Below are 26911 nucleotides of genomic sequence, written 5' to 3'. Positions count from 1 at the left end.
TATCTAGGTCCTTCCCGCCTGACTTTAAAACTGTTTTTGGCAAGTAGAATGGAAATAGTGTGAAACTAAGGCTGAAACATTCCAGACTGGGAACATGCTGTGATTATCACACTTTATGATCTAAGGCGTTTATAACCCTGATCACTTCTGCACATCTTCAGCCGTTACTGCCCATCCAGAGGATGCAATCAAGGAGCATGTGCCCGGTGAATGAAGTGACTGGCACTCCTGGTGTTCCTCCAGGTCTCCCATACACACCTAGGCATACAGGCTACTCAGCTTCTCTGTTGGACGAATTCTATGCTTTGCCCACCGATTCCTGCAACCAGGCAAAGAGCCATTATGTGAAACTCACATCTTCTTTTTCTCTCTGCTGTCTGCTTTCCTCTTTGTGAGCCTTGGTCTTCCCTCCCAAGACTCACTGCCTTCAGTCTTTGGTTATTCACTGGTCTAGCCTTTGCTATGAGACCCCACTCAGACTGCATTCTATAGCATTACCTACAGTTCTCTCAAAACAATAAACAAAAAAGTGCCCTAAATCCTCACCTTTCCTGTGTCCCTTACTTTCAGGGCCCCAAAATATGTCTGGAAAACTCATCCAATAAATGTATTAGAAGAGGAATAATGCTGATAGAGAGTTAGCCTAGCTTCTGAACCAATTTCCAGGCAAAAGGTAACCTCTCATGTTAGTCTCTAGTCAAAGCATCCCCCACTGGAAAGCATTCATTGCTTTCAACTCTGTTTTCTTCCCTCACCCATCTAGTCAGCCAAATTAGAAACATGTAAGTCACCCTTGATTTCATCTCCATATTCCATCCAATTGATCATTAAGAGCTAATGATTCATCCTTAAAACCCCCGTTGGGTGATCCCCATTTCCACTCCCTATCTCACTGCTTATGTTTAGAGCCTCACCTTCTCTCTCTTTTGGACTTCCTAAATATTCTCCCTGCCAGAAAAAAAACTGTCTACATTGTGAACTTTAATGCTTAAAAACTTCAAGATCTCCTTCCTGCATATAGGCTAAAATAAATTCTTTAGCATAACATTGAACAGACTCCAGGACTGGCCCCTGTCTACCTCCCTAGTCTCATCTTCACCCTTCTAGCTACACTGAACTGCCTATTTCCCCCAAATCAAGTACCATCTCCTCCATACACCTTCCTAACTTCAAATACAGAAAATCACTCCCAAGTCTGTCCCACCACCGCACCGATATACACTGTTACATTCTAGGCAATTGTGTGTTTTTATTGCCTTCTCTACTAAAATCTGAGCTACTTGAGAACACAGATCATGTGCTGTAACCTCTGACTTTACCCTCAGAACCAGGCGTATTACCAATAGGAGATACCTAATATATAGTTGAAGAATTAATGAATAAACAAATAAACAAATGTATCTTTTCTATACACAAGCTGGGCCCCAGTATAAAGTATTTTTCTTTAGTTCCTAATAAAATGCCTTGGGGAACATCTAGTCTGCATTAGTTATACCAAAGAAAAGACCAGAATTGATTTTGGATGTGGCAGCAGCTGGCTCAAAGGGGAACAGGGTGCCTCTGAGTGCAGGACAAGGTTATGGCTGCGAGAACCATGACAAAATCTCAAGGGGGAGATGAAACTTGGGCTTCCAGAGTCAGCTCTGCTTAAATAGCCATTCCTACCTCCACGGAGGAGTTCCTCCTACAATTCTTCTTTGCTAAGTCCTTTAGGATTTGATGTCTCGGTATCATAATGAAGGCTGTTTCCTCTAAAGATAGCAAAGGCCCAATCTGACAGGATCCAGAGCACAGGCGAGCGGTGGCCTCACCGAGGGGCACAGAAAATGCATCCATTGCAATAGGAAGGGAGGTGGGACCTCGGGTACCAGTGTGGGGAGGATAGCTGCTTGGCGGGGTAGGATGAGAAGGTTCTTTTCAGATCTGATTTCCTCAGCGAAATATCAATCAAAGTAATCAGCTCAGAGGGAGGAGGAAGAGGACTCCTGGAGGTTTGAAGAGAGAGGCAAAGGTATGGACTCGGGCTCCCAGGAAGCAGGAGAGGGACTGCTGGTCAGTGTACTGCGGCTGCGTCATTTGAAGTTAGTGCTCACGAATGTCAAAGGCACCAGTCCGCCAGGCTGCATGTTACTTCCAGCCTTCGTCAGTTGCTCAGGTGTGAACAAAAGTGGGTGAAGAACTGGATCTAACCAGGTGAATATAATGAACATCTAAAGGGGCAAGGGAGCTGAAAGTGTATCCGAGGGAGTAGTTATGAGGAAAGCTAAGCTGGATGAGGAAAGCAGACAGGCTGTGGAGGAGGTAATGGACTGACTGGGTGAATGTCAGACAGTTCCACCGTAAGTGGAAGGATTGAATTCAAAACGTAAGAGTGGTGTTCAGAGCATTTTGAGGAAGGTTCAGTTTTTGTGAATTATTTGACCTGAAGCATAATAGTCGGGGTAGATGGCTGAGGGGGTGAGAGTGGGGTCAAGAGCACAAGAAATGAGATCAAGGAAGGGTGAGACCCAGTGGGTGAGACCCAGTACAGGATGCACTGTCTCTGGGATATTGAGGCATCACAAATTCTGACAAGAGTAGGAGTTGTGGGAAAACACAGTGAGCTAAAGACTGACAGTTTTACTGAAAAAGGAGGAGACACCTAGAGCTAAGAAGATATGTAGGTGATATGTGTAGAACCTGGTGTTTGCAGAGAATTCTGTAATGGGGGGTTTAACAGTATTAGCAGGAAGAATCAGGGACATGAACCTCACCTCCAGGGCTGGGGTACAAGGGTTGGGACAGGAAAAATTGCCTTCGCTTGAAAGGGTTGTGGAGAAGGGGTATCTTTAAAGGACACCTGGACCTCAGGACAAGCCACTGATGAAAGGAACAGGGAAAGAGGCTATGTATACTCGGTTTAAAGTAAGTAAGCCAAGAAAACACAGAGCCAATTGTGCCAGCATAAAGCCAGAGAACAGGGTGCAACAAGACCATACAAAAGGACACTTAATGACATTAGGTTTTCCTGTAGTTTCCATGTTGCCTAGCCCCCAAAGTAGCCCCAGGAAGTAAAACTGGGGATTGATGTTAAAGTTTGATCATTTTCTGGATCAAGTGATAAGACTGATGGAGGTGAGACTGACCCCAAAAGCCACCCAAGAAATCACTCTTCACCTCACAATAATTCCTCTGTCACTTTCTTGCTTGCATGTAGTCCCTTTCTTAAGTTAACTTTAAACTGTAACTTAGCATGAACCACCATAAAAATGAGAAAATGTGGTGTGGAAGTCACTTTAGAAGAGAGTCTCCAAGTATGAATAAATGGGAAAGACCCGAGCCCAATTTCATTCTTCTGGATGGAGGTGGTGGAAAGTTGCCCATAATAGAATGCAGAAGTGTTTTCTTCTGGAATGTGCTCTGAACCCATTTAGTCACACATAAATTTATTTGTAAATCCCTGCACTCAGGGCCACATGCTTAAGTTCAGTTCTGTATCTCCCCCTCCACTGGGTCCCTATGACTCACCAGCAGAACATGATAGAAAGAATGCTGGACTCATACAAGGAGAACATAATTCCCTGGGAAGAGTATGGCTGATGGGAGAGTGCTTGCCAATGAGACAATACAGATTTTTTTAGGCAGTTTGGAGTTTTCTAGGTAATGAAAGAGTGGAAGGAATACCACAGAGCAATCTCCATCACAGGAGTGTAATGCTGCTTCCAGTGAACTCGCTGTCCCAGGAGATAGGAGTCTTAGAACATTTCACTAAGGCCAGAATGTCAAGACGGAGGTTTGCATAAGCTTTAAAAATTTCCCAACCAACCTACCAACAGAAAAACAGGACAGCTTTCGGTCTCAAGGGTAAGAAACGAAATGCATCAATGCTCCCCTCCCTTTCCCAGTTCAGCTTGGGGACTTTACGGTCAGTATTCCCTGGGAGTCTCCCAGGAAATTTAAAAATAATGATATTAAAAGCAATTAATACCACCTCACAGTGAGACTGGAGAACTCTGATGGAACTATTCTGGGAAAAAGCTAAGAAACCATCCAAAAGGTAAAGGGGCAGGACAGATTCTGTTTGTTCACCTAGAATTTGTCAAGCCTTCCTTTAGACTAATCCACCCATCTGTACATTTATTTATTTATTTAGCAATCATTGAGTGAGCAGTTACTGGGTATCTAACTGGGGTTCACACATCAGTAGGACACAGTTCCTGTCCTCAAGGCACATATTTACAGTGGAATAACCAGCCACCAGACAACTACATGGGCAATTTTCCTGCTATGTGGTAGTTGTCATGATATAATCAGCATAGGTGCCATGGGGACACATGATGGGTGGGCGACTTCACCAAGTGTGGGGAGTCAGGGTAAGTGTCTTTACGGGGTGACATCCACACTGTGAAGAGAAAGGAGTAGGAGATAGGCAAAGTGTAGAGGAGAAGAAAAAAAAGTGATAAAAAACAAAGATGAGCTATCATTCCTGGGTAAAATCTACAGCTGCTGACCTTCAGACTCAGTTCAGGTCTCAGTGGTTTCTGTAGGACCAAGGGACCTCTTGAGGCTCCAACATCCACTCAGCCCCAAAACCAGGGAGGCCAGAGGTCTACGGGAAGGTGAGGTGATGCAACTGCTTTCAGAAGAGAACCAGAAACAGAAGTCAAGGGATAGGAGATGGAGCCATATGATAGAATTCTTCTCTTGGTAAATGGCATTTAGACCAGGACCTACAAGATGAGTCAAATGAGGTGGGCTGGAAGACAGAGACGAACATTCAAGTGGAGCTAATGCCACACGCCAGGGCAGAGAGTGTGCTGCAGTACAGAGCTCCCGGGAGGGCATGGCAAGATGACGCGAGGACTTAGGCAGGGAAAGACCTAAGTAAGGAAGGCCTAGGAAGCTGGTCCAAATTTATGCAATATTATTTTGAGCATTTCTAAAGGTGGCTGAATCATTTGAAACTCAAACCGATCAACAAAGTGTTGATGAGTCTAAAAGAGTCTTTTAACTCCAAAACAAGGTTTAAGTTATAAAATGATAAGATAAACATTCTTTAGTTATAGTCTGTCTCTGAAGACCATTCTTCCCCACCACCCAAAAAAAGACCCTGATATGCTCTCAGAAACAGTATTTTCTTAAAATAAGTACATAGCCTTCAAAGGCAATGCCTCTAAAGTAATCGCACTCAGTTTGGTGCTTGTTACTTCAGTCGAGTTTTTGTTGTTTGACTTGTGATGTGTTTCATCACAGGACAGTAGATCGGATATTTGTGAAGATGGCAATTAACACTGAAGGCACACTGCCGATTCTGGAACTGTGAAACGATTAAGTCTTTGTAAATGATGTAACTGACCCCTCACCTTCTCCATCTCTCATCCCAGCCAGTGTCATTCTTCCTTAGAATCCCCCTGGGTTTCTGACCTGGCCTGAGTAGGGGCTATGCCAATTTCCATAATCAGCAGCCACAAAACCTCTCAGGGGAAGTTCTCTCTGATTTTACACAGGATGTTTGGTAAGGAGCAAACTATAGCATAGAAGAGGATGGGACATGCCATGTGAAGCTTCCCAGAAGATCTTTATTACACAGCAAGGGTGGGCCAGGGAAAGCATTTACAAATTTATCCTGAGCAAGGAAGTTTTAATTCGAAATGAATTATGAGTTGGCCATTAAATGGAGGCATGGGTCAAGGTACGGGGCTTACAGGTCCTGGCTAAGCGCCCCAGGCTCTTTCCCTGGATTTCAGAGATGCATGGTTTGTTTTGTTTGGTTTTGTTTTAAAAATAGGGAGGAAACCTGACATCTCATCAACCAACCTGTGAAGAGTTCATCTGTTAAAGACTGAACTCGTCTGCTGTCTGCTGTTCCACAAGCAGAACTGAAACCCACGAGGAAGAGTCAAGGAGAGGCAGATGAGATTTAGTACATGGAATTACTTTGTCAGAATTAAAACTGCTTGAGAAAGAGAAGGCTTGCTTCATTAGGTATTGCACCCCACCCCTGCCGCCCCCACATCCCTCCCCATCACTAGAGGCATTTAGGCAGAGCTGGGCTGCATGTGTAGGCGGGCTTCCTACATTAGCCAGGGCCAGGGGTGTTGCTTCAGCACAGATGCTGCAATTAGGGGAGCACTTTCGGGACACAGAACTAGGATCTAGTGGGGGAGAAGGGAGGCCCGGCTGTCTGGACCTTTACAGGCTGCCCCATGATTTGATGCACAGCTTCCAGGTAACAGGAATCAACCTGGAGTATATGAACCATTGGTCTAAAGAAATCTATTTTCTGACTACTTGGTGACTTTTCATCATCTCTCGCCCTCTCACACAAAATCTTTTTTCTCCTATGTGCTTAGGGTCCATGACAGAAACCCACTCTTTTACCACCCTGGAGTATAATTCTGTTTGGGAATCACTGACTTGGATGACGTCTGAAGGCCTCTTGTTATGCTAAGATTTCACAATTTATTAACTTTCACATTGTGCCACTGAGGTAGAAAAAAACACTGACTTGGACCGAATGCGCTTGGATGAGGCGGGAAGCAGTTTCCTGACTGGACAATGCTGGACTCGGAAACAGACTATGGGACATCTTTTCCTCAGGACAAACAGGAAGCACTTGGGGGAGGGTTAGGAAGGACCACTGTGAAACAGGGGAATGTTAAAAAAAAAAACAAAAAACCTGGAGGTCATTTAAATTCCTAGGATTCTATTTTTAAACTTGGCTAATGTAAAAATAGCAGTATTTAGAGTAAAACCTGATTCTCACTTCCTTGATGGAACTACAGATACAGAGGTTCCCCTTCTGGGGAATAAACCAGATGTCTGGGAGAAGAGCCAAATTTGCACTCAGTGGCCCCCTGCTCCATTTCTTAACACATCAGTTTTCATTTTACAGTAATAAGCCATTTTGTGTCCTTGGCCTGATAACCTGGCTTATGACATAGTGGAAGGCTTTTCCTTGATTGACATCTCTTTCAGTAGGGAGGGGTGGGTGAGCTACTTGCTTAGGAAGCCTTGTTCCTTAGAAACCACACTCCAGTGAGCAGGGAAAAGGCTTCTCTAAAATGGGCAAGGAGTGAGGTCCACAATTCAAATAAATTCACCTCCACCAGCCTAACTCCTCACTAACCCACATTTCTCCAGCTCATGTTTCCTTTCTGCTTTTCATTAGAAAACTCTCATCTGAGGAAGTGTTGGAGGAAAAAATCCATCTCTTTTCTTCCTGTTCTTGCTTAGATATGATAGGATGCAAAAAAAATCCAAGTTGGCTCTCTTCTGTAACTTCTTTTATCTTCAATTATGAATTCCTGATAGGAAAATGTCAGTTAACTAAATGTCCAAAGGTTCAAACAATCCCACAAATGACATCTCTCATTTAAATTTGGACTCTGCTAGGGACTTCCAAATATGTTGTGCATAATTGTGAGGACAATCATATATTGATTTGCAAGAGATTCATCCACCAGTTGAAAAACAGTAAGTAAATAGTAATGCTATGTTCTAAAGCTACATCTTAGCCTCAGTGGGCAGCCAATAGAGGCAATGCTTTCATATGATGATAATTTCTATACAAACAACCCATCAAAACATCAGCTCTGAGAACTTTTTCGTGCTCCAAGAAGGAAGGAGTCTGCATGGGGGTTTGTATGAAATCCCTCCTTCCTCTGATGGGCCACGGTACTTCTTTCTCTTTGATAAACTCCCACCTAGGAGGTGGAAACTCATCTGCTTCATTAGTAAGCACTGAGCAATGTGCCTCCAATAGTAGCAGTGTAATTTTAAAGTGACGAAAGACTTTATTTGCTAGAATGATGTCAGGAACTAGCCCCTCTTGAGAAACTCAATCTTTTCCAAGGGTGGTGGGAAATTTCACCTTTCCTGAAATAGGTTTTTCAAAACAGGCAAAGAAGGGGCTTCTAGGTTAGCCTGTCAAGGAGGAACCAACTGGAAAAACAGCACCACTCTGAAGACAGAGAGGGGGATTTGGAGAGAAGGACTGATTTTTAATAACCATCACAAGTGAAATTTGAGACAGAGATGGCCAAGGATTTTAGGTAGCCTGCTGTGTGAGGTCCTGCATAGAAGCTCTCTGCTACTGCCTTCTTGGCCTCTGTAAAGCTCTACAAGATTTTCAAGGTTTAAGAAACTGGATGATGATTCTTGGCAAGTGATAGGTACAGGGACTCGGTGTAAGGCCAGAACTAGTTAATCTGTTTTTACACTTATTAAAACATAATTCAAACCAAGTTTATTTTTGATGGGAGCTCAAAGAGGGTGGTAAACACACACTTGAAACAGCTATTGAGTTGTGGTCCTTTGCCGAGTATTAGTTATGGGGAAAGTCAAATGAGGGCCAGATGTCCTGTGGAATTCTTTCCCATAGGATATTTTTAACTGGCAACTTTGTGAAATATCACATTTTTTACTGTTAGTTCTAGTTTTTAATTTTATTGCTACTTTAAGAATATATATATGTACACACACACACACACACACACACACACACATGAGTTTTTTCCTCATTTAGACAAAGGAATTGAGGAGAGGGAGAGAATTAGACCCCTTGGCCAACAGCCCAGACTCAGTTTTTGAAAGACCCAAAATAGGATTAGTGAAAATCATCTACTTAATTTGCCTCCTGATGATTTAACCTAAACTATTTTATAATTGCAAAGGGGCAAGATGATTTACACAAGAATTCTATGAGTATAATCCACTAACTTCATAGTAAAAAATAAAATCAGTAATCATTAAATCAACTTCATGGTAATAAAATTCAAAATAAAAATTGGTAGGTTAGTTCCTTTTGTGAAAAAAAGTTTTAGAGCTGAAATCAAGACCCACTGTCATGATGAGGCACTCCAAGTTATGACCGTTATAGTAAGAAACTGAATAAAGATAACCATTATCAACATCATTACTCAAGATTATTCTGGAATTATTAACTCATGTGATTATGCAAGGGATAGAAAATAACAAAATCATAACAGAAGAGGAAAAAACTAATTTTTTTGCCAATAGCAGATAACTATGTTTACCTGGAGAGACTTAGGATTGATTTAAACTATTACTAACAACAAGAGAAATCAGCAAAGTGACTGGTTAAGTAATTCACAACTATCAGTAGTTTTCCAGTACAAAAATAAATGACAAAATAAAATAGGAAAATGTTATGCAGGACCTATCTAAACAAATCTTTAAATTCTGTATGGGAACCTATAAGTAGTCTTGAATCAATGGGAATATAATTGTTTTTGGGATAGGAATATACAATATTTAAATAATACCAGTTCTACCTAAATTAAGTTAGAAATTTAAAGCAATCTAAATAATCATACCAGGAGAATTTTCTTTAACATGGCAAAGTGGTGCTAAAATTTATATGAAAATAAAAAACAAAAAAGTGATCTATGAGAAGAGTCCTGAACCACAAATGAATATGAGATAGGTAGTATTAATAAGAACTAACAGTGTCACTGTTATATTCCCAACACACTGACTTTCCTAAGGCTATCCCAATCCTACGGCTTTCCAGGTAAACAAACCTATCTACTATTTGCAAAAAAATAACATTTTACCTCTTATGTTATGATTTTTATTTTCTCTCTCCTGCTTAATCACATGAGTTAATAATTCCAGAATAATCTTGAGTAATGATGTTGATAATGGTTATCTTTATCCTGTTTCTCATTACAATGACTGTAACACATAACTGCTATATTCCCAACACACTGATGAATGCCCTCAACAACTATGTTGGATAAAGGCATTAAAGAATGAAATCTTAGGCATAAAGAATGAATTCAAGTCAGAACAATGACAACTATTAGGTGATATAATGATAAAAAGATTATGAACTAGCAAAGAAAACCCCAAATCTGCTGGGAAATTAGTGTAAAGCAAAGATGGTATTTGAGTTAGTAGAGAAAGATGAATTATACAATAAATGATGTTGGGATAATTATCTAGCCCTTTAAAGAAAAAAACCCAATAAAATTAGATCACTACCTCACTTCTCATGTCAAAATAATTTCCAGATACAGAGAAAATATACAGTTAACTTTATCAAAGATGCTGGCCTCCCTAAACAAAATACGATCCAGAAACCTAAAGAAAAACACTAAAAAGTTTACATTAAAATTATAATTTAAAAAAATTCAGCCAAACCGAACAAGCAAAAAAACCCACCATGCACTAAATAGAGAGAGACGGTGAGTGGGGAAGGCAAGTCAGACGTGAATCAACTCGTAACAGAAACTGAGGGAGGTGGGCGGTCAGGGAAGCAAGAACACTACAAACAATGCCAAGAAAACGAGGACAGTGACTGAGAATAAGAAGTAAGGGCCAGAGTGAGGGGAAACAAAGGGTGTGCCTCAGGGAACCAGCCGAAAGCATTACTCATTAATTGGTTCATCTTTTGATTGAGAGCCTCGGAAGCCTATGTGCTCTCCTGCAGCCTAACAGTGTGGCGATCCCTGCCTCCTGTGGGTGGAGTTCACAGTGATGCATCTGAACAGGTGCACGCCCCGAGAGGAATCAACAATCTGTGGCCTCCATCAGGCGAATGATTTGGTTAGACTCCATCCCAAAGTAATAAAAACAGCAATTGGTGGTGTACTCTGTGAGCATCCTCAGCAGCAGCAGGCTTCTCCAAGCACAGCTCAGACGCCAGGCTGATGAGAGCGACAAACAGAAGCGGGACTCAGTCCCAACTGCCCACGGCCCCTGTGCGGGTTGAGCGAAATAGGTAGGCCTCTTGGTGTTTCCCAGTGAGAAATCCAGCTGTCCCCCCACGAGTTTTACCCTTTACACAGATGTAGTTGGGTTATCCTGGAGCCATTCCACACCACAGGCAGCTTTGGAATAAACAGTCTCCCTGGTGTTGAATGAGAACTTAGTTACCCAAGAAAACATGAAAAATGAGGGAAGTCTGTCGTTTTCCCTCTTAAAGAGAGCTTCTTTCAATACAACGATATGAGTAAAACAAGGACCAGGATGATGAGAGGGAGTTTCCATGGAAGTTCAGAATGGCAGATGAACCATTAGAGGTTTTGGCATAAACCACGCTACCTTGCTTCAGGTCTGGCAAATACAGTCAGCTGTGGGTGTTTTGAATATGCTTCCAGGCTCCCAGGACAGAGGCCATGCTTAGTTATTTCCTAACAACTTCAAAGGGCCAGAGGAGCACATGCTCATGTTCAACTACCAGTTGTCCTTTTCTTGGAATATGTGGCATTTGGACCAATTCTGGATGAAAAGAACCAAGTCTGGACTTCAGAATCATGGTCCTTGTGACACCACTTAAATTAAGTCATAACTAATTCACTTTTCAGAGGAATCTCTGCTGGCTTAAACAAACAGTTTTGCTAATCAATGCATTACAGCGTTATGACGTTTGTTGTGAAAGCTGGTACCCCACAGTGAAAAACCCCATTGAATTCACTTTCCAACCAATGTGATGGACCAACAGTAGCAGTCCCCTTTTGATTCTCCACACCCCCTCACCGCCTGGCACCCCCACCACTTCCCAGCTCTACATACATTGTGTAATCTGCAGTTGAGAGAAAAGCCCCAGTTGTATGTAGCCATCAGTTCCCACCAGAGGAAAGCCACAACAGAAACCGCATAGGGAAATCCTGCTGAGCCACAGCAGATGCGTGTTTTTTTAGGTACCTAAAGGAAAGTGACGATGGTAAATATAAACTCAGTGACACAAGATGCATGGATACATTCTATGAAAGCATTTTTATCTCTCAAGGATGAAAGTACAGTTGACAAATCTGAAGGTCTATTAAGGGCAAGCAATTTACCTAGTTCCTTGTCCTGCCATCAAAAAGTGAAGCCCACTCCTTTCAAGGTTTTCCACAGTGAAAGTCCAAGGAGACAATTTGGAGGCAGGTTCTCGGCAAGCTTTCAGGCCCGCATCTGAGAGCAGGGTGCACGGGGAATACAGCAAGGAAGCAATAGCTCCGGAAGTGATTGTTAGGCCTTGCAGGTAGAAAAGGAAATGACAGTTTCTGAATGCTGATAACAAAAAATGAACCTTGGTGAACCTTGACCCCAGCAGATACTAAGTCATCCTGAGTCAGAAGACAGAGTGAACATTTGCTCTTTTCCCATGGGTAGGCAGGAACTGGTGGTGTGGAGCCCTGAGAAGATCAGCGGGGCTTTTAAAGTTAAGACTCAGGGACCTCAGCACGTTTCGTGAGTGTAGTGTTCATGCATCTCTTTTGGGAAGAAGCCAGTTTAGTCACCAGAGTCTCGAGGATCCAAGAGGGCACAGCCATGTAAAGGTGACTTCTCCACTGCCACAGTACCTAGTGCTGTAAGTGGGATGCCACCCCCACAGGATGACCCGATGACCTACACGTGGTTAAATTTGCCACCCTCCACCACTACCAACCTGTCTAATTGCCTAGACCTCTTTTGGCATTTGTCAAAAACAATCTTCTTGTAAGAATGTCATGAAAACAGTCCTTTACACAGTTTTAGGATTTCCTCTACTTCCAGTTTATACCTTAATCAATGTAAGTTACAAAACACAATTTTATTTGGTGGTACTTTAGATATCTGAGCCAAGATAATACCATCAAGGTTTTAGATTTCTCTGTTTGCATCTGTCCCATCCACCCCTGACTTTTTCTAATTAGTTACCTTTCTAGAAAGCTATAGTTTACCTATACCCCAACATGACAGTTTCTTGCAAGATTGTCCAAGGCCTCTATTTCCTAGGCTTTGGGACTGTTTTGTATTGTTAATCAAATGCCATAATTATGTCTGTGTGCTTTTCTCTTCGCCAGATATGAAATTCAAATGGGCTAACCCAGTTAATCCCAGGCATGCCCATTAATTACTCCTGAATTTCTCAGCTTCACTTTCTCAAGACGTAAACAGCTTTTTCTCAGAGACCGAAGTGCTTGATAGCTTTGTAGGTATCTAATGAAGTAGACAGGGTGAGACAACAGGCACAATCAGACCATTTAATGTAGTTCACTTTTTTGGATGCTGGGTCGTTTTCTGATTTTTCTTTTTTATTCCACATTTCTCACTTCCAGGGATCACCTCCTAGGCACCCAGCTTCTATTTAAAGAGCTCTGTTGGAATCAGTAGTGTCCAGGGATGCACAAGTAGATTTGCATGCCTTTGGGAATAAATGGTAGTTGGATCCAAAATTACAGAATACACAGGTGAGCTCAGAAACAGTCATCTACCTTGATGGAGATGAGGTCTGGGGTTTAAGCCTCTCTAGCAGACACTTTGGGACTCCTCCTAGATCCCCTCCGATCTTCTCTTGTGTTTCTGTGCACCCTGGCTAACTCTTGCATGCTGCTTCTTCTAGTGCCCATGTACAGGACTCTTTTCAGATACTCCTCTAGTTACTAGACCTGTTTTTCCTACAAAGGTAGAAAGCCAAAGAAGCCTTGGGAAGTTTACTCACCCTGCCACAATTAGCCAATGATGATCAGGGCAGGAGCAGGAAAGCCCAGCTGTCATACATAAGTCATACCCCAGATATCCTTTGGGGTCAGACTGAAGCTACTCTCCAGGGAACTTTACCTGAAATTGTGCCAGTGCTTGACCCTCTTCCCTCCCTCTATTCTATTTTCCCTGGTCCCTTACTGAGATCTGAGAAATCCAACCTAAGGTAGCCTCTAACATGAGTAGATGTAAGGGTCGCTAGAAACAGAAGTTTAGTGTAGACAGTCATGCAACAGAGGCCAACATTAAAAAGAATGTTGGTGGTTCACTGTATGCAAAGCTACCTTGAGGTATAAAGGATTTAAGCTGTACTAAATTTGGCAGTCAATGGGTCATCAGAAATACTTGAAATGTGATCTTCATGGATTAGAATAAATCCATATTGGAATATAGAGAGATCTGGAGAAAATTAGCCATTAGAAATTCATGGTTTACAATTTGAAAAGCACAGATGAATTTCTTGGAGAAAGTTCCATCCCTATACTCCTTATATTTTAGTCACAAAGATGTATTGAATCGCTGCATTATATGCAAAGTACTCTGCTAGGCTTTTGGAACTGCTTGCAGTGACCAAATTGGATAGAGCTTATAGAGTTTAGTACAAGAGACACATGTACAAAAAAAAATGGGTAAATACTGCTGGTGGTAAGTGCCTTGAACAATGTTTGCAAAGATCTATGAGAGCATATAAGAATCCAGACTCAGGCTGAGGGGTTATGGGTTGGCATCCCCAGGTAGGTGTATATAAGCTGAATCTTAAGTGTCAGAAAAGTTAATTGGGCAATGGAGGTGAAAGAGCATTCTGCAACAAAGGCACAGCATATGCAAACTCTTGAGGCAATAGGAAAATGTTCTGTAGCTTGAGAAAGATAGAACTACTTTTTACCAACCCCAGGAAAATCTCCCCAAAGGACGAAACACTTGGTGTTCTTTAAGAATTCCAAACTGCTTGATTCAAAACTTCCCTAAAATATGCCACAATAAATAACTTCTCATCTTGAGTAATTCAGACTTAGGTTTGTGCAGTTCAGCCATTTAGATAAACAACCACGAACATTTAACATTTAACTTGAACTATTTTTGCATTATCTACAAACAATGTGATTAGTGATTCCATTGAAGGGAGCAGAGATCTACCACACTTGAATCCACTTTTGTGAGAAAAATGACCTCAGGGATTCTCTGAAATTCTAAAGTGGCCTTTCAGCTCTAAAACCCTAAGGGTTGGAAGAACACCACTTGTCATGTGGGACACAGTGTGGATGTGAATAAAACACACCTACTTCCAGTTCATGAAGATGGAATGACACTTCATTGTCTTGCTCACCATGTGCCAGCATTTCAGAAAGAAAAGGAATAAGCATGCTCTAAGGTAACACAAAGGATATGCAGCCAGTAGTTCATTTCGAAAGACTAAAACTGCAGTGGCATTTAAGAAGAAGAGAACTCAGAACTACCATTGCTGAATGAAGACATGTTATTAGACTCAGTGAAAACCTCTAAAAAGCAATGATGGAATTCCCATGTGTTAAAAGAGTTATGACTTGACTAGCTTAAAAATTAGTGGTGAATTTCCCTCCAGATTTTTCTCCACCAAAAGACTCATTTGTTGTGACTAAATTTCTTACTCCCCATTTCAGTTTCAATAAATAAGTTTTCCCTAACTGGAGATTAAGATATTCAAACTTAAAGGGCTGAGGAAGGAAAGTAACTATCTTCAAGCGTTCTTAGAAAAACCACAAAAATGAACTTAAAGCACTTCATGCAGGGAAACACAATATTCACTGGACAATGGAGGAAGAATGCATCCCTTTCTAGTTACAGGGTTATATACTTTGACCCATCCTTAATTCTCACTTCTTAGAAGTATATGAAGAGCTGTCCAAAGTTGAACTAAAAGCCTTAAAAGACTTACTGAGATAATTATATCAGCTCATAAAAGTATTACCTCATCACATATTCTTTGGATCAAGCTGCCAGTGCCAGCACAGCATCAGAGTTGGGCCAAAAGGCAGTCACCCCTCACCCAGAGGGATGATACTGCAAACACAGGTATTACATAGGTTTGTACAACATAACTACATTTATAAAATTATAAATCAAGTTCTCAATTCCATTCCAAATATTATTGCATCAACCTGCATTTTTGAATTTGGGCAAACTTCATTTAGGTTCTGAGCCAGTGAACTTGTATTAACTTCCAAAACTCAGATATTGTTACATGGCCCTCAGAAGACTTGACTGTGAAGTATCTTTAGACATTTTTGTCTTCAATGAATCACATGAGGTTTTCTTACATAATCCAGTCATTTTCTAAAGTGGTTACCATCTCATTTGTAATGACATATAATCCATAAAAAAACCCACTCCCTCATCAATTATCTCTACATCTAAGCTTACATAGAGATGACCTGGTATTTGTACTGGTTCAGGCTGCTAAATGATTAAGAGAATCATACAAAATATTAAATTGTGAAAAAGTTTTGGGTTACATACTGGTACTGATGCATTTGGTTTTATAAAACCTCTGCAAATACTCTGTATATCTCTTCACTGGTACATCCAAGCAGCCAATGACTAACAATGTCACTGGTAGATACAAATTAAATTAATAATGGTGTTAGTCACTGGATGTTAAAATGGCTAATGTACATTCTAAACCCCATTTGAAACAAGAGAGGGTTTTGTTTAATTTTACCACAGGGGTAGTATTTTCAAGTTGTCTGTAAGGTCAATGCTGTACCACATTTTCATTATGACATTTAATTTTAATAGAAGAGAAACTAAATGACCTGATTTTGAGCTTAACATACTGGTTAGTCGTTTATGGAATGTCCAGAAATTACCTTTTTTCTAAGCTGAAGAATGTCAAACATATATATTAGAAAAGGCATCTGTTATCTACATCATAATCCTATAGGACTAGTTCAAAATTCACAAATCATGGCAAAATAATTATTTGTATCTTAAAACTAATTTTCAATCACTTTCATCTTTACTAATTTGAGATATATATACCTTCTAACACACACATACAACACACAATAATGAATATAACAAGTTGACATAATCAGTTCCAGATCGAGTTGTTAAATCTCCTCATTCAAAATAAATCCTCTTTTCACTATGCTCTTTGCCCCAGTTTTATTTTGATCTAAGGTGATGTAATAGTGTAGAATGCATGATTTAAAATAACAAAAACTTCTGATTCCATAATCAATTAATTCATTGTTAAGCATTCAGAGGCTTTTTTTTTCCTTTTTTTGACACTGGAGATAAACTTTTGGAAAAATTCAGTATCACTACAACTCCAGTGCTTTGCTTTATAAACTATGAAGACTACATACCAAAGTAAAAAACAATCAGAATCACAACTGTCAACTCTGTCACTGACACTAATAGTGAATGAATCTATACATAACTAGCATCTACTTAAGATTCCAAGTCCTGTATTTATTATACAGGATAATAACAATGTGATTCAGACAGAACTTCCGTAGCAAAACTGACTAAGTTTCATCTTTTCTATTCATTTTACACTTCACTTTCTAAAGTTTTCATGATCAAGGATACAATTCTGAAAGACTCCAAACCAGGAAGAGAAGAGCAAAGATCCTAAAAGTTTTCCAAGAGAAACAATTCAGAAGACTCGGCTCTTGATCATCTAGTTTATGGTGGGCATGGTTCTTCTGCTCTTCTTTCTTTTTTCAAGTGACTGGAAAGTTTCTGATAGAAGAGAGGACTGATAGTCACAATAAGAATCAAAGATGATTCCAGAGTTTCATTTACCCATATTAAAGCATGCTTATTTTATACCCTGTAGACAGTAAAGTGTCCTTAATAGATCCTCTACTAATTCCAGAGTTCTAAAAATCATTCTGAAGGGGAATAATCCCAATAAAAGCAAGTGTTACCTGCATATTAGTAACTCATTTATTAGTGTAAGGGAGTAAGTCTTCCTGTTAAAAATTCTTTCTAGCAAGTAGTCACTGAATGTCATTTTGGTCATTGTGGAAAAGTATAACTAAGGAGTAGAAGTAAGAGAGCTCTAGAGCGAAAGGAGCCGGGCTCTAGAGGCCACCTACAAGTCCATGAAAGAGCCAGCAGTGCCCTGATGGCTAGGGTCAGAAGGGGAAAAAGAGAGTCACATCAAATAAAAAGATGCCTTAGAAATAAAACTGAAAGGACTTGATCAACTGATTTAATGAGTGAAGGAAGAGGAGGAGTCAGGATGATTCTAGAGTTTCTAATAATATGAATGGAAGAAATGAGGGGATTTGGAATAGCTAAAGAGGTTGTAAGAAGAAGATCAGGACTTTTTAGGTTTTGTGGGGGTGGAGAGAGGCAGTGAAGAAGAGATAATAGCTCTAAATAAGACCTGAGGCATTTCTGCAGGAGCAGGATAATGGGGAGAGATTTCTAGAAAGCAGTTAGAAATATGGATCTGTAGCTCCAGAGAAGTCTAGGGTAAGAGTAAAAGACATGTTATAGGGCATACAAGTGAGAGCTGCAGAGAGAATCATTCATTGGACACACTCCAAGAACGAGTGAAGCGGAAGAAGAGAACTGAAGTTGGAATTCTGATAAAGAATAAAGAGGGAGGTGGAGGAAGAGGAGATGGAAAGAGTGGGTAAAGAAGACAGGAAGAGAAGAAGCAGCAGAATCTATCTTAAGTTGAAGGAGGAGAGACTTTCAAGAAAGAAGAAGTGGTCACTATTGTTAAATACCATCACCAGCTTCAAAGAGTGAGGACAGCAAAGAAGTCATTGGATTTGGGAAATACAGCTGTTTCACTGGTGACCTTTGAGAAGGTCAGATCAGAAGGGGCAGAACTCAAATGTTAGTGGGCAAGAATGTCTGGAAGGTAAAGAAGTAGAGGGGGCAAGTAAGATTTATTTAAACAAGTCTAGGAGGAAAGAAAAAAATGGTGGTGAAGGGAAGGAGAAAGTTGGAGTTGCAGGGTTTTTCAGAAAGGGGAAATAATAGACATGTCTGTGGGTTGGGTGTTGGGAACTTACACAGAAAGACAGAAAGAAATGGAGATGCAAAGAATGAAGCTGATCGATGAAACAAAATCCCTGAGGGTGCAGGAGGAAAAGGAACCAAAAATATTCGTGGAAGAATTAACCTAGCAATTGAGAGGAAATACTTCTTTCACTTTGATAGGAGGAAAAATGGTGAAGATATAGGTATGATGTAAGAACATTTTTATTTGATAGCGTTTCTTTTCTCAAAGATAGTGTTTCCTTACTTGATAGTGTTTCAGGAACCTGGGTCATCTGCTGAGGCTTTGAGCAGAATGGAGAAGTTTGGTGTATTCTCTATGGGGAACAGAACAGAAGCTGCTGGGAAAGAATAAAAGAATGGCTAAGCAAGGTTGACTGAGATTAGGAATAATGCATTTGTAATGAAATTAATCAACAGCATCATGTACTTTTTCTACAGGAGGCTACAGAGGCCTAAATCAGAAAAAGAATAATCATGATATTAAGTCATAAACTGGATGTTTTCATTTGGCAGACTAATGGGGAGATGTGAAAAGTTGGGAGATATGGGGATGGTGTACTTGTAAGAGAACAAAAGTGTAGGCAGTAAGGGATTCAGGAAAGTAAATCTAAACAATCAGATCAAGGGAGCTAGAATTCAAAATAATTTCAGTGATGAAGTTTAGTGGGTGGGAGAGAGAGAAATATAGAAGGATAACAAATTGTGGTCAAAAGGGAAATTTCAGAGCTCAGGATTTCAAAGGTCACACTCTTCTAGGTACTGGCCAAGTCCAAGTCATGTCCATATAAGTAAGTGTGTTGCTTAAATATATTCACAAGTAGAGAGGAAGGAGTAACTAGAGGAGAAAAATAAAGTAACCATAAGGGCATCAGGTAAACCATCAGTATAAAGAATAGAATGGGATGTTGAGGACTAACACTGTGGGCCAGTTACTAGATTCTACACCAGATCTGGGGAACTGAACACATGACAACAAAGAGGATGAGAGAAGGGGGGAAATCTGATTGCAACTAATCATATATTACTTAGTTCCTGCAGGTCGTGACACTGTTGTTGCATTAATCTAATGGGAACAGCATGATAGAGTTAGATGGAATAGAGGCTTGTAGAGCTATCAGGGTGTTGTCAGGAAAAATCTGAAGGTGAGAAAGGAAAGCAGATCCAGCCCCCCAGGTTCAAGAGAAGGGGCTAAGATATAATCATTGCTTCTACCTGAGGGGGTTTCAAAGGAAGTGGCCTTTCTGATAAAAGAGGTGAATAAAGAATCCAGATGAAAGATAGAAAAAGGGGAAATTTAAGTCTAGGTGTTATTGAAGAGATAAAAATATAGACTTATTGAGAACTTGGTGCTTGCACATAGCATTAAAGCATAATACAAAAATATCCTACCTACATAATTTAAGCAGAGGCCTAGAAGATAAAAACCACACTGTATGGTTTTTTTTCTTCATGATATCTTCAATGTCTACAGCATTGTAGATAACTCCAAAAGTATTTCATAAATGAATGAATAAATAAATTGAAATATTCTGTCCACCTACAAAGGACATGAGATTTTGGGTTATTTGACTACTATTGGTTTATACTGAGCCAACTGTATCCTCTAACTCTATCACCCTTGGCTCAAATTTTATTCACAAAAGCCCAAGTTTAAGGATGCAGGCCATGATTCTAGATTTAAGTAAAACATATTAGATATAAAGACTCTATATGCATGGCTCAGGCCCTTTCTTGAGCCAACTCAGCTTTACAAAAATAGATCCAAGTGTTTATTTATAAAATTCCATGGGTTTTGAGAGTATTCACAAATGATATATCCAATAAGAACCTAACATCCAAAATATATAAAGAACTCATATGACTCAATGCTTTAAAAAAAAAAAACCAAATTGCTCAATTCAAAAATGGACAGATGACATGGATAGAGATTTTTTCCAAAGCAGACATACATATGGCCAACATGAAAAGGTACTCCACATCACTAATCAAGAAAATTCAAATAAAATCCACAGTGAGATATCACCGCACACCAGGCAGAATGGCCACTATCCAAAAGATAAGAAATAACAAGTGTTGGTGAGGATGTGGAGAAATGGGAACCCTCCTACACTGTTGGTGGGAATATAAATTGGTGCAGCCACTGTAGAAAGGGGTCTGGAGGTTCCTCAAAAAATTAAAAATAGAAATACCATACAATCCAGCAATTCTACTTCTAGGAATTTACACAAAGAAAACAAAATCTCTGATTTAAAAAAGTTATGTGCCCCCTGTGTTTATTGCTTCATTACTTACAAAAACAACGCTATGGAAGCTACCAAAGTATCCATCAATAGATGAATGGATAAAGAAGACACAGCACATTTGTAAATGGGGTATTATTCCACCATAAAAAAGAAAGAAATCTTGCCATTTGCAACAACATGGATGGATCTAGAAGGTATTATGTTAAGTGAAATACATAAGGCAGAGAAAGACAAATACCATATGATGTCACTTATATGTAGACTCCAAAAACAAAACAAAATAAATTAACAAAATAGCAGTAGACTCATAGACCATGTAAAGTGACTGGTGTCTACCACAGGGAAGTGGCTGGGGTGGATGGGTGAAACAGGTGAAGGGGGTAAAGAGGCACAAAATCTCAATCATAATATAAATTAGCCATGGGGATGAAAGTACAGTGTAAAGAATACAGTTAATAATTCTGCAACACCTCTGTATGTTGACAGAGAGTTCACTACTTGGGGTGAGCATTTAATAATAATTATTACTATATACAATATAGACATACAATATTATATTAACTAGACTTCAATAATTAATAAATAAAAATAATTAATAAATAAAAGCAGCTTTATTGAGGTAAAGTTGACAGTAAGTAAATAATAAATAAATAATAAATAAAATTCGATGGTTTTTAAAACATATTCTAGAATAGATGTATTCATTGGAGATAATTTAGGAACTATCACAAGAAGCAAGATAAAACTAAGGAGATGTAATTTCATGCCCCAGGACCTACTGTCTAGTTTCAAACAGAGCACTGCTGCTTTTATCTATTTTATATTTGGGATTTCCACATTAAGATTTTCTTTTTTTTTTCCTCTTAAAAGAAATGGTGCTGTGGAGGAATATTATTTCTCTGGAAAGAGTATAGATTTTTAAATCTAACTAAATATTCTGAGTCCAACAAGGGGGCAGTGCCTGTAAACTCCCTGCTTTGGAGGAGTACTCTAGGAGTAAGGTACAGCAGAGAGAGACCCATATGCATGGTAGCATGCAGCCCAGACTCAATCAGACTGATGCCTGATACTGGACTCCAGGGGAGCCAGGTTTTAAATTCTCCCTCTCTGATAGAAGCAAAATTCTCTGGAGAATGATGATGTTATCCTCAAATACTGTCTACAAGAAATTTGTCAAATACAAAGTCCAACAGGTAAAAATAATTAATCACACACACACAGAGACAAAGTAACATAGGTGAGAACCCATAGAAACAACAGATACAGAAACAGACCCACAAGGGCACCAGATAATATGGTTGTCAGACAAAACTTTGAAAAATTCTGCTTGTTACTTTCGGGGAGATAAAAGATAATATTGAGAATTTCATCAGAGACTGGGAATTATTTTTTTTAAACTAGCCTATTTTTAAAAGAGCTCTAAGTCCTAGAACATTGAGGACAATCAGAACACTGGGGTTCTCTTCCTTTCCCACAAAGAAACTCTCCCTGATGGTATCAGAGAGCTAACAAGACAGTAAAGAATTATGGGGCTAAGATGCATATACAGACACTTGATTTACCACAAATTGGGGAAAACACCATTTATCTCACATAAAAAGATAACCCAGAGTCAATAAATGGTGTTGGAGCAATTCAAATCTATATGAAAAATGTGAAACTTGATCCCTACCTCACACTATGTAGAAAAAAAATTAAGTCTGTATATATTCATGACTTTGGGGTAAAGAATTATTAAGGAGATTTCCAAAAGCATAACCATAAGAAAAAAAGAATATTAGTAGAAAACAACATATAAAGAAGGAAAAGTTCACAAAAAAGAAAAAAGGCAAGCTGATGGTTTAAGTTCCCTGAAGAGACAGGAATGGAATAGGATAGAGGACAAAGATGGGAAAGCTGACTACACAAAGAAGAACAGGTATTTACTGAAATCCAAAGTAAGAAGGCAAAGGTAAGTGCAGATGCAGATAAGTTTGCAGATGGGGTTGCATGAACATGAGGAGTTCCTACCTAGAGATTTCTACATTTTTGGCATAGTAAAAGGAAAGAGAGGTAATTTGTTGAAATTGTAAGAAAATGTGTTCAGGCCAGAGGCTTGAGAGTGGATAAGCTCTTAAATAGTCATGAATAAAGATAGAAACTAAAACTGAGGAAATATTGACTGTTTAGCAGCAATGAGGACCCAGTCAAGGTTGACAGCTACATTTTTACCATGACACCAATTTTGCTCAGCAGATTGGACATAAAAATACAGAGGGAAAACAGTTGGACTGATATATATGACAAATACTTCAGGTTTTATCAAGCTGTTCTAGTGGAGGGTTAATAGGCAAGAATGTTGATCAAATTAGCAAGAGAATATTAAGAGTGATAAGTTATGTAGTTTAAGCTGCAAAGGAAAGGGACAAGAAGCAGCTGAATTTGTGGGGACTAGGAGGTGGTCTTGATGAAGTATGAAATAGGGTATAGTTAAAATAACTGAGAGGTAGAACTGGAGGACCAGAGCCTGCAGAGGTTAGGATATCTGAGGTTAAGATTTAACTGGGAGAGCATGGGTGAGCAATTCAAGGCCTTGGGTGTGACCATTGGAGTATGTGATTTATGTGGAATATAGATTATGGCCCTTGGAGTGAAAAAGATCAAGAACTTGAGAGGCCAGAGTTTTAAATGGTCTTCCTATGTAAATGTTGAATTCACTAAGGATGACAGCAAGGTGGGCCTACAGAAGACTTATATAAGCCAGTGGTAGCATGAGGTCAATAGATAAAAGCAGCAAACAATTCTACACTCAAATATATGAGAGTATGTCTTGTAAAATAAATTTATATCTCTACCCATGTCTCTATCATCTATTTATCTATCTATCTATCATCTATCTCTATCATCCAATCTGTAACACTATAGATCTCTAACTATTTATATATGTATAATGGTTGGCCATGCATAAAGGTGATTTGCAATGAAGTAATTGGCTTGTGAATGTTGTTACTGATGAACTGATGCTATTGTAATTTTTCATACATTTTGAAAAATGACCTGATTGATTCTAATGCCTCAGTGTAATAAGATACTTGTGTATAGCTTTAGCTGAGTCACATGTTGGTAAAATTTTCCCTCCTCTATTACTTAGGAGAAAAATTCTCTGGGGTACATTAGGGATCAGCATCCTGATTCTAATCACAAACGTGTTACTACAATTCTTCCTACTGTTTTATCATCACTGCAGACAAAAGTGGAAAAAATATTCTATCTCCAATGTACATACAATTGAATCCTGGGGTAAGGAACAACAGTGTCTTATCTGAGAAGGTACTAGGGACAGGCTGGTGAAAGTGGAAGAGGTTGTGTATGAACTTCCTGAGATATCTCTGATTTAAGAGTCCACTGTTATCAATTCATGCTTTTGGAATAAACTCTCATTAGTCTCTTTCTAGATTTCTTTGAAAGGCAAATACACATAAAAAGATAACCCAATAAATTCCTGTCTTATTAGTGTGAATTAACTTAGCAGATCACTCTCCAACATACTTATAGGATATAGAAAGGCCAAGCAAACATGGCCTTTCGAGTATCAGGAATGTGGGGGGAGATAAACACGGGCTGAAATGAAGAGTAGAGTACAGAATGAATACAAAAACATTGATTCATTTCCCTCATAAGTTTTTTAAGTAGAAAAATTTAGTAAATATATGATAATTACATTCCTGCCACCAAAAGTTTTATTTTATGCAACCTTTAATTCATCTGCACTCAAGAGAATAGAAACTAGAAAGAAAACACCCAATCAATATGTCAATATCATAGCCCTATTGAAGAAGGAGCCCAGAGCATGAAATGACTTCACTGAATGATCCACAAATTGTTTTGCAGTTTCACAGCTCACAGATTGTTTTTCACCGGATACATTTAGGCTTGTAATGCTGAGTTTCACTTTCAAATTTCAAAGGCACCCTTCTGCTCAGCCTGCTACCTTTGTTGTAAAAAATTGACTCCCTTTTCAGTTAGCACTGTCAGATGAAAGGACATCCTCTGATCATTTCACCAAGAACCCGTCATCTAAAACCTCCTATGGGCTCTAATTTAGTAATATGAAATGTACAGTTCTAGTCACAAGTTTTTTATGACTCAGAAGTTGCAAAGAATTTGACCAGATGTCCTTTCCTAGTTTTGGTGTTCTCAAGCCTGAGGTAACTAATGTCATAATGATCTATAAAAACATCTCAGGTCTCTCTCTGTCTCTGTTTGCTTTCTATTTTACAGTAAGTATCTTTGTACCTCTATCTCCACCAAAGGAATGTGGGATACAAATCATATTAGTGTTTATGACACACCCAGGTCTATTTTGGGTCTGTAGCTTGTGCAGACACTATTTTGCTCACTAGAGTGCTTTATTATGACTTATCCTTTCTACTTTCCTTCAGGAAATAACCCATAGACTACAGTACCAAAATCTCTCATGCAATAACATGAAAGAGGGTCACGCTTTGCATTGTCTGTTCAGTCCTGATATCATGTTGAAGAGCTTCCCTTTGAGGAACATCTCTCCACCACACCAATGCCCATACCTCAGGCCTTCTCTGCCCACCAGCTAAGTAATTGCATGCTAAGGTTCTGTATATGCTACCCCAAAACCCTAGGACATCCAAAAATACAGTATACCAGATGAGTGTGAAGACTCCCACCCAAGTGTCAATCATCACCTCCTCTCCCTCAGTCTTTACTTCTAGTTTTCACGATATCCCTTTGGAAATCATGCACATGAACGTCACTTGATCTTGTATTAACATCTGGTAAAAATGAGCAACTGCCCTGTATGAATTTTATGACCAAAATTTCTCCAAGTGAATTGCTTTAAAACAAATTTGTTCAAATCACAAATTGGCTGAAAATAAAAATCTTTCTAGTCACGGATTTTTTTTAAAAACTATGATTTCTGCGTATCATGGGACCATTTTACATTTCGTATGCTACCATTCCTTTGAAAATATTATTTTTTACTAGGCAAAGACCTTTATTAACCTTTGTTTCAAACTTTATTCTTCCATTTAATTAGCTGCAAAGAATGAATTGCATATAAGCAAAAAAAAAAAAACAGAAAAGAGTGGCAGTGTCCAAGGACTTGGGCTTCAAAACATTAGCAGTCTAGATTTTATCAGCTCCATGAACAACATTTTAAACAGCAGGTACCAGTAATTTCAGGTTTAATCTTCTTCGGAAGTTGACTCAATTCAGTTTGTCTCATTCTTGGAAGCCTCATCAAATTTCTCTACAGGATCTGGAGCATCCTCCTCTTCTCCTGTAGGCAGTGGTGTTTCTCCATCGCCATGTTGTTTGGACAGAGCTTCATCCAGTCTCCTTAGACTAGTCAGTGTCTGCCCTCAGCTGGCTTCAGATGCTGAGCGGCATTTCTGTCAGCTTCTGTGATGGTGGAAGTGTTTGCTGCCGGAGATGCTCAGACATTACAGTTGCTAAAGCAGATCACTGTTCCCTGGTTCGGGAATATATTCATCTCTTCCATACTGGAGAGATTGTCTACCTCTAACGTCTTTAAGGAAAACAAGTTATTTGTCATCTGCTGTAGCTGTTCTATGAACCATTTTCCTTACTCACCAATGACAACTTGTGCCTAGAGTTTAGCGAGTTGCTCCTGGTTTGTGATAATTTATTTTATCCTGTTGGGACAGAAGTGGGACAGCTTGGGGACTAGGACTGGTGTTCGGGGAGTCTTGGGCAGCCCAGCTGAGATTAGGCACATGCATGTGAAAATCAAAGGTGGTGGCTAGAGAGAGGCTGCTATGCTGCAATTCATTTTAAGTCTTTTCCTCAGAAAGTATTTGATTTGGATATCATTTTTCTGGTACTTGTTTGTAAAAGTTAATTTATATTTTAGTAGTTTTACTTATTTTTCAAATTTTATAAAATTATTTTAAACTCATTGGTTAATATTTTCAGGAATTATAAAACAGTATTTTTCTTTCTAAGCAAATTACCCAAAATAAATCAATAAACATTTAAAGGGTCTAGCCACTTGCTCATACACTATTAATTTTTAAGCAATCTAGACTAATTTTAAAAATTTTAAACTAATTAGTCTACTTTCTATGATATTTAACTATGCTTTCCTGACATTTTGTAACAAAGAATCGTGACAAACCATTCCTTATAAGAAAAATTAAAACTTCAAAAAGAACAAATGAATGCCT

At 39.3% G+C, this 26911-nt stretch overlaps 1 long non-coding RNA gene and 1 pseudogene across 1 annotated transcript in view; both read right to left on the bottom strand.

Moving 5' to 3' along the window:
- The window catches only part of LOC118928840 (uncharacterized), a 127461-nt gene extending 104016 nt beyond the window's left edge, over window positions 1-23445 (bottom strand). The window contains exons 1-2 of the long non-coding RNA XR_008999347.1: window positions 19855-23445; window positions 18710-18800 (exon numbers count right to left, since the gene is read on the bottom strand). This is a non-coding gene — a long non-coding RNA (uncharacterized LOC118928840). The remainder of the gene's footprint in view (window positions 1-18709; window positions 18801-19854) is intronic.
- An 82-nt stretch (window positions 23446-23527) lies between these two features.
- Window positions 23528-26463, bottom strand: LOC118928860 (transcription factor BTF3-like; annotated as a pseudogene).
- Window positions 26464-26911: the final 448 nt, after the last annotated feature.

This window comes from Manis pentadactyla, chromosome 9, assembly GCF_030020395.1.
Source record: "Manis pentadactyla isolate mManPen7 chromosome 9, mManPen7.hap1, whole genome shotgun sequence".
In the NCBI taxonomy this organism is placed as follows: Eukaryota; Metazoa; Chordata; class Mammalia; order Pholidota; family Manidae; genus Manis; species Manis pentadactyla.
This window is presented reverse-complemented; position numbering and strand designations above follow the sequence as displayed.